Here is an 8,396-nt window from a genome sequence, read left to right on the forward strand (position 1 = left end):
CCGCTCCCAGAATGTCATCGCAAGTGTATCTCGCCTACATCCATCTCTGTGGGATTCGACCCTTACTCCACTATACTAGCCAGTAGAAGTGGGTTGAGGTATTTTTTTTGTTGATAGAGAAGATAGACACAGACCCAACGACACAACTAGGTCTAGGTACCCTCCTGGCCAGTTGACACATACACACAGAGTCATAGTCTCATCTTTTCCCTCTATCAGCGTGCTGAAAATAAAACAATCGCAGACTGACCAAGTAGACTGGCTAGACGGACTCACGTCCGTGCATGTGCATGGGAAGTAAGCTAATTGATCAAGCAGACTCTGTAGACCTATTTGCGTATCGTCAGACGCGCAATCCGAGGCTACTTTCAAAACCAACCCACAAATACTATTAATTAGTACATGGAAGTAATGATCGAATCCACAGAGATGGAGGTGAAAAACATGTGTGAAGGACATTTTGTGAGGGTTTGGCTGCTGCCACACAACTAAAGTGGGTTAAGAATTATCTACTTGACTTGGAAGACTGAATAGGGAACTCTACCTAAACTGATCAACTAGACTGGAAACGTACGAAAACATGCATGAAAGACTAAACATGAAACAAACATTCAAATATGAAATTAAACAACTAAGAGCACATGCAACTAACAACTCATACTAGAAACTTCCTAAAATAGGCAGACAATACGAAAAAGTAAGTGGGGACCATATTTCCTAAACTGGCTGGATTGGCAGATAAAGCTGTAAAAGTAAAAAAACATAAAGTAAGTTGTGGATCTGAATCTCTAACTACCTTTACTTCATCTTCTTCATGTAACTAAGCTAAAAGCAAAGTAAAAACATAGCATTGAGACACCATTGACACAGGAAAAACAGAGCATGCTTCAAAACGAACGCGAACGAGAAATTTAATCTAAGAGCTACTGGATCTACACTAACTGACCAACCAGAACGACGAACAAACAGAAACAAGCCATAATCATGCAATTTCAGAAAAAATTAAACAAAATCTACGAAGTCAAACATTAACTAACATGGATCTTCAAAATAAACCACCAATAAACTAGTTTTAAAGTTTGTGATATTTAAGACCAGTTTTAAAGTTTGTGAGAAATACCAAAATTTGAACAAAGTTTATGATTTTAGGAACCAATATTGATATATTTAATTTATATTCAATAAATATTAAATTTATTATTGTCGATATTATAAATTGTGCGAAATTTGAATTTAAACCTTGTACCTAGTACGGAATAAAAATGAGCTAAATTCCTAAAATGTCTATAAATAGTAACTTTCTTGTTACTCTTGACAGTTACCCATTCCCGCGAGCTTTCAAATTCAATGTAGTGTTTTCTCCATCTTGTAATCATTCCCCCTCATCTGAGGGTGGAAAATATCTTATCCTTTAGCTTGGGAGCATTTGCTCTTCACATGGATTTCCCCCTATTGGAGGGTTGTACCCTCAACATAAGATTTAGAAACATAAATTCATCAGGGATTATTCGCGTGTCTAATTTTCTTAAATTTTATGTGAGTAGTCAGCTCTTGGAGAATGTAACAATTTTCCTACTTCCAACGAGTTCTTGGTAATATTTTTACTCTTGCATATTGATTCAACTAGTATCTACTCCTGTGCGATGCACGGTTCAATTAGTTTTATGAAAAATAATTTAATATATCACATTATCATTACTTGAATTTGAAAACTAAAAAAATTGAGCTTACAAAACTTCACATCTACAAAATATTTACAATAGGCTATATATGGATCAAAACCCTATATAGACTACATATGTCTTTGTTCTAAAGTTTTCATCCTATTTTTTTCTTCTTCTAGAATTCTCTACTTTTTTCTTATATATTCTATTTATTCCTAAATATTTCTATTATAAATTATCTTCAATGTTTAATTATAAAAATCAGGCTTATTATTTATTTGAACACATTATGTACAATGAATATACTAAAATAAGAAGACGAGAAGCGCATCTCAGTTGAGGAAATTTTTTTTTCTCAATCCAATAGGTTAGGATTTCACGTCATCATGAGAATAAATAGCGAATCATTATTGATCATTTTTTCAAAAAAAATAATAATTGTAGATCAAGTAGGTTTTCGAAAGCATAAAAATTTAAGATGGCTTCTCTCTCAAAAGTATGCTACCACTTCAAAGTTATATACATTGCATCACTCGCCGCACCTCTGCCTTGCCTCGCCTGCCTCACCGCCTTACATTAGCCTGCCTCGCTGCTCCACCGCCATACCTTGTCGTGTTGTTGCTCGCCTGCCACGCCAGATCTCATTCTGCACTGTTTCGCTGTCCGCCTGCTTCGCCAGGCTCGTTGTGGTGTGCTGCAATAGTTATTTATTTTCTTCGATTCAAGTATTCTGATATTATTATTTATGTTCGAATTAATTAATTAAATTTTAAATTCATTATAAGTATAAAATTAATTAAATTTTAAATTAAATCATCATGATAATATTTTCTTATTACAACACTTACATATGTCCATGCAACTAAGAAAAATATCATCCTTAACTATATACATTCTTCAATACTAAAATACTATCACTATGAAATTGATATAAAATACTCCATTTAATATACAACTAAATAATATTATGAGAACAATATCCCCTTAAAAAGATAAAACAATGAACTTAACATTAGAACAATAATAGAGTAGTTGGTAGGGATGTAATCAAATGCAAATTCTAAATATTGTACAAACTCCAAACTATGATCTGGACCGTTTGAAAATGTCGACAGATGACAAAATAACAACAGAAAATATCAATACAGTGTCAACGGTTGATATCGTATTGACATTGTATTCATATTGAATTGACATTGTGTTAACATCAAAATCTTGAAATTTTACATTGTGTTGTCATTGTGTTGACGTCGTGTTGACACTATGTTGAAAAGTTTGGAGTTTGTAAAATAAATAGAGTTTGCATTTTATCACTACTCGTAGTTGGTAAGTTATAAAAAACTTATTTGTAAACAACATTAATAATACAATAACAAGAGTAGAAAAATAAAGAAAAAGCTATAGTAAAACACAAACCCAACCAAACACACACCATCAAAGCGCCATAACTTATCTCTTACTTATTTCTCCCACAATCTACCGTTGACTCTACCTTAGCTTTATTTTCCTCCTTGATCTCCAAATTGATGATTTGTGCGTGTGTGCGAAAACATTGTGATATTTTATGTTTTTCGTTTTCTTTGATTCCTTTCACAATTTCATTTACTATATAGGTGTTTTCTTTACATGAAAATTATGGAAGTGACAAATATTACGACGAATATGCAAAGCATTAACTTCATGATATTATAGATAGTCAGCATATGTGAATTCTTTATTTGTAAAAAAAGATCTATTACGGCTAAGACAAAAAAAATTAAACAAACCTAACAAAAAATAAAACAAACTAACGTTAAGAAAAACATAAATATGATCTAACATAACTCAAACACAGAATGATCCTCAAAATTGGATTTTAAAATGCTATTTTCATTTTACCTTCTCTCACACGACTCTTTCTGCTTAACCTTCGACTCGTGTCTTTGGCTCTTCGCCTTTCACTCTCTCTCACATGACTATATCCCCACCACAACTATCTCCATTGACCGTTGCAGTATAACTCTCTTCATCTGCAATTGGAGTTGAATCACATGTGGGGTTATTAATTTCCAAGAAACAATTTATATTATTTAGTCTCTAATTTTCAAGTAATAATCGTCATGATAAATCGCATAATTATTAAAGTTTTATGATTTTTCCAATCAATTATCCCAAAATGAATGTTTATTAGTCACTTTTACTACGATTTTGTACGAGTTATATTCGGTAAACTAAAACAATGTCTCATAATTTCTTCTATCTTCTTATTTTATTTTGGATAACGAATCAAGTATTCAAGCTTCCCCTCGAATTATAATATGCATTCAAGGTAAATTGTATTGTACTACTAATTTCAACTACTCTAATTATCGCGTAAAATACCTTCTGGAAGAACTGAAACATGCAATTATCATTTTATTCCAAATTATCGACTCTATCAAGAACTAGCAATGCCTAACAATAATAATAATAATATACTATAATATACTACTATAATTCTGTAACACAGAGTCAAAATAAATTCATATCTATAGATAATCCAAATTATTAAGGCTAAAGCCAAATAAAAATATTGGAAAAGTGTTTAAACGCTCCTCAAATAATGCCAAATTTGTCCACTTTCATCTCTATAATTATCAATTTTGTGCATCTCCCGAATTGATTTTTCCAGTAAATCAATTAATATTGCTAGATCAATTTTTATAGTAATTCAATTTGAAATGAACTGAATAAATAGATGATAGAAATCTTTGACTTAGATGAGTATGCATGTGATGAAAACTTCATAAAAGCTCTCTCTCCCTGCACCAAAAACCAAAAAACAAAGGAATCTCCACATTTTCAAACTCATCTTCTGTCTCTCTTGCCGGAGCTTCACATATTTTGTTCTTTTCCATATATATCGTGATTTTTAACAAACAATCAAAAGGTGAGACATTTTGTGATCCTTTCCTTTTTTTAGCCACAATTTCAAATCTTGACTTCATTTCCCATCACGCTTTTGGGCATTTGTTGTTTAAAATTTAAATTAAAGATGCCGCCTTTTTCATAAAAATCCTATCTTTGATTTTCAATGCTTCTGCTTCATGCTTCTCTTTTTCTTCTCAATGTTCTCTTGATCTCAGGTATACGTATATTGTTGAGAAAGGAAAGTTGACAATTGGAAAATATTCCAAGCAATCAAGGAAAATATTCCAATCAATTATACTACAAGAATAGAATAGGGAAATTGATCTCTGATTGATACTTTACCATAGTTACAAATGTATCAACCCTATATAATGGGGCAGTCTCTACTGTAATAAAAAGAATCAAAAAAAGAATTATCAATTAAATTACTCCCCTATTCTTCAATTATGTCGATTATCCCATTCAAGATGGTATCAGAGCGGGGGTGAGACTCAGAGTAGTCTCATCACTGTCTCGGACCAATCTCAGACCTTCCGGCCAAAATCCGGCAGACCCTGAAAAAACAAAACCATGTCAGACGAACCACCAAAGCCAACGGAAACAGAGCAATTCGCTTGAATGTTTGCCGAGTTTATGCGTGTGAGTATCGCACAAAACCAGAGCCAAATCACAAATCCCATAGCTCCAGATCCAACACCATACAGAATCGATTCATCGCCATTAGTTATTGCAGAGAAACTAAATGGCGACAACTATCCCCAATGGTCTATCCTTATGAAAGCAGCGATTGGCGGAAGGGGGATGATGTCTCACATCACTGGAGTCCCACCCCCGGCGAAAACCGATCCAACTTTCGGAAGGTGACAACAAGCTGACCATTGTGTATTCACATGGCTAACCCAGAATGTAGAACCAAGGCTAGTGAGTCGGTTGACTCAATACCCAACAGCCAGGGACATCTGGGTGATCATCGAAGTCACATATGCCAGTGGGAGTGACAAGATCCAAGTATACGACCTGTATGCAAAGGCAATCACGTTAAAGCAAAAGGATGAACCACTGGAGGAGATTTGGACCAAAATCAACGATTTATGGATCTCCATAGATCGGAGGCATCCAAATCCGATGAAATACGCATAAGACATAGATATATACAACACAGAGAAATAAGAGCAGAGACTATTCCAGCTATTAGTTGCCCTAAACAGCAAATATGAAAGCATCAAGAAGGAAATCCTGAGAACAGAGCCACTTCCCTCAGCCGAAGCGGCGTACGCCATTCTTTGGAGAGAAGATGTTCGATCGAGTGTGCTCCAGACGGAGGACTCCGGGACACAAGGGATCGGAGCAGGCCTGGCCGTGACCAATCAATGGCAGCATCGAAGCCATCCTCAACGAAGCGGCGGCGGAATTGGCGGTGGGTGGAATAAACGGACCGAAGAAGACAAATCGAGGCTTATATGCTCTCATTGTGGAAAGAAGAAGCACAGCCGTGAGACTTGCTTCGAGATTCACGGTTACCCGGAGTGGTGGCAGGAGAGGAAGACCAAACCACCGTCAGCCCCGTCGAAAGGAAATGGCCGAGCAGCAGCGGCGATAGGCTGAGGAGAACCGGTCGCCGCCATCGGGAGCAACGTGGGAGCCGCTAACCACCGAGGCGGCAACCTGGAAACTGGAGGTGCAACAACCGGAGTCGCAACCTTCGCCAGAGGAGGAGACGGAGCAATTCCGTCGAGTGAAAATGAGGAGACGGCAGGTACATTAGGGTTTGAGGATGAGAAATTGCTCTCAAACCCTTCCTTTTTCAAACTCTCTAAAAAGGACCCCCCATATCCCGACAAATTGCATAATAGACCCCGAAAGTTGCAAACCAACCCTAAAGAGCCCAGAAATTGCAGAATAACCACCCCACTTCAGAAATTCCCGAAAAAACCCCCGATAGTTGCTGAAAATTCCGAAACAGCCCCTATACTCTGTAAAAATCAGTTCCAGATACTAGACAATTTACCTGAATCTTATGCCTTGAATGTTTCCTCTGAAAAGAAAAATGATAAGTGGATTTTTGACTGCGGAGCCACTGACACTATTACCTATGATATCTCTGGTATATCTAATATGCATAGGGCACCAAAAAGTCATATCCAAACGGCCAGTGGCGAGTTTACACCTGTTGAAGGAGCAGGAACAGTCACAGTTTCATCCGCCTTTACGTTATCTAATTGTTTATATGTTCCGTCAATGTCGCATAAACTGTTGTCAATCAGTCATGTAACAAAAGAATTAGATTGTACTTTACTGATGCAACCGACCTTCTGTCTGTTACAGGATATCAGGACATGGGAAATTATTGGACGTGGCACTGAACGGGACGGGCTGTATTACGTGGATGAAATCACACAACGAGGAACTGTTTTACTAACTCACGGGACTACTGATAGAGAGGCCTGGCTCTGGCATCGACGCTTGGGACATCCTTCTACGGGTTATTTAAAAATCCTCTTTCCTAAATTTAGTCAAGATATGTATTGTGAAACCTGTGCATTGGCCAAGAGCCATAGACATTCATATATATCAAATAATACCCGTGTTGATTCCCTATTTGCACTAGTTCATTCTGATGTGTGGGGCCCCTCTCCGACTGTGGGGGGACAAGGATTCAAATACTTTCTCCTCTTTAAAGATGATTGCACTCGTATGACCTGGGTCTATTTTATAAAACAAAAGAATGAGGTTTTTTAACATTTTAGTCACTTTCATGCACTAGTTCAAACCCAATTTCAGAAAAACATAAAAGTCCTTCGTTCCGACAATGGGGGGGAATTTGTCAACTCAAAGATGAAAACCTTTTGTCACAAAAATGGTCTTGTCCACCAAACCACATGCCCGTACACCCCAGAACAAAATGGTGTATCAGAAAGAAAGAACCGCACCCTCTTAGAAATGGCTCGAGCCATGCTCATTGAGTCTAAAACTCCCAGACATTTTTGGCCCGAAGCTGTCGCCGCATCTGTCTATCTATCAAACCGCTTACCCTCCAGGACCCTTAACCTCCAAACACCACTAGAGGTCCTCTCGCCTCTAGCCCACATACCGTTACCTTTGACCTTACAGCCTCGAGTATTCGGATGCTCGGTTTTTGTGCACATCCCCAAACATGAGCGAAATAAGCTCTCTCCTTGTGCTATTAAATGCGTCTTCGTGGGTTATGGGAACTCACAAAAGGGATATAGGTGCTTCGATCCTAAAACTAATCGCTTATTCACTACCATGAATTGCGACTTCCTTGAAACTGACTACTTCTTTAGCCAGCTTAGTGGTCAGGAGGAGAGCCATAGTGATCCACTAAGCCAGTCACCAACCTATGAAATCCCAACGAGCCTTTCAGAACAACGCCCGGCAGGAGATGAAGAAGAAATACAGCCCGCACCGAACAGTGGCCCTATCCAAGAACATCCCCTACTGGTATCTCCTGTAAGTGCCTCTGAAACTCCTCCTAGTATTGATGACTCGACTATACTTGGTGAAACTGACCCAGAGACAGATAATGGGCCCGGAGCAGACTCGCATTGTGATCCAGAAATTTGTGATTTATTGGAAGAACAGATTAGTGAAGAACTTGGAGGATACAAACTTCCACCAAGAGCCAGTAGAGGAGTTCCGCCAAAACGATATAGCCCCGAATTCGTCGGCAAGAAAGCCAAATACTCAGTCGTAAACCTGGCAAGGGGACATCTCTCAGAAATGGCACACGCATTCGAGGCCGCCCTATATGAAGAAGAGGAGATTCCATGTACTGTGGAAGAAGCATGGAGACACAAACACTGGCGAGAGGCAATGATGAAA

Source organism: Salvia splendens, chromosome 13 (genome assembly GCF_004379255.2).
Source record: "Salvia splendens isolate huo1 chromosome 13, SspV2, whole genome shotgun sequence".
Classification (NCBI taxonomy): domain Eukaryota; kingdom Viridiplantae; phylum Streptophyta; class Magnoliopsida; order Lamiales; family Lamiaceae; genus Salvia; species Salvia splendens.